The sequence below is a fragment of the Morone saxatilis genome, unplaced genomic scaffold (genome assembly GCF_004916995.1).
Source record: "Morone saxatilis isolate NCDOM2014 unplaced genomic scaffold, NCSU_SB_2.0 Contig21, whole genome shotgun sequence".
In the NCBI taxonomy this organism is placed as follows: domain Eukaryota; kingdom Metazoa; phylum Chordata; class Actinopteri; family Moronidae; genus Morone; species Morone saxatilis.
Genome location: NW_023339774.1, coordinates 17579560 through 17580248, shown reverse-complemented (window position 1 = coordinate 17580248; position 689 = coordinate 17579560).

The following is a 689-nucleotide window of genomic DNA, read 5'->3' as shown; positions in this document are numbered from 1 at the left end:
TTTAATGTAAAAAAAGAAATAAAAATAGTCTTCCTCACTGAACTGACGTTATAGCTTCATTAGTTCCATTTGGGTATTTCCCATTGCACCTACTTGTTGCTGATGAGCCCATAATCCTGATAGCAGCTGAGCCTGATACTATGTGGATGGAGATTATTTCACTTGAGATGAATTGGTCTCACCTAAAAAAAAGGTCAAAGTTATTAACACGGTGGGACTCAATGGATCACAGTGGTCCTTGAGACAATTATGAAGGTTGACCTGTCTAAGCCACCTGTCCAATGCTCTCCTGTGGCCCCTGTGAGGATAATACCTATCACTTTGTCCAGCTGTGATGTGGGGAGTCACTGAAAGTCTAGTTTCTCAATGTTTTACGATTAAGTATATGACCTTCCTCTGCGGTGTGCATGCTTTAAACATCGTAACCTTGGTGCATTGTAGTATTTTGGGATCCTTGTATGGAGTTTATTTGTTGTTACAAGTTCTTTACTGTGAGTGAGCTACATTTAATCTACAGTTAAATCTGTATATGTAGTCAGTATAGTGTAGCACTGTACCACTGGAGCTTCATTTATCATTTAAAAAGGTATTGGCTGGCTTGTGATGGGCTGAAATCTGTTTGGTAATTGGATGCTGCAGCTGATCTGATGGGACTGTAAATAAAATAAAATGGAGCCAGTGAAAGTCAA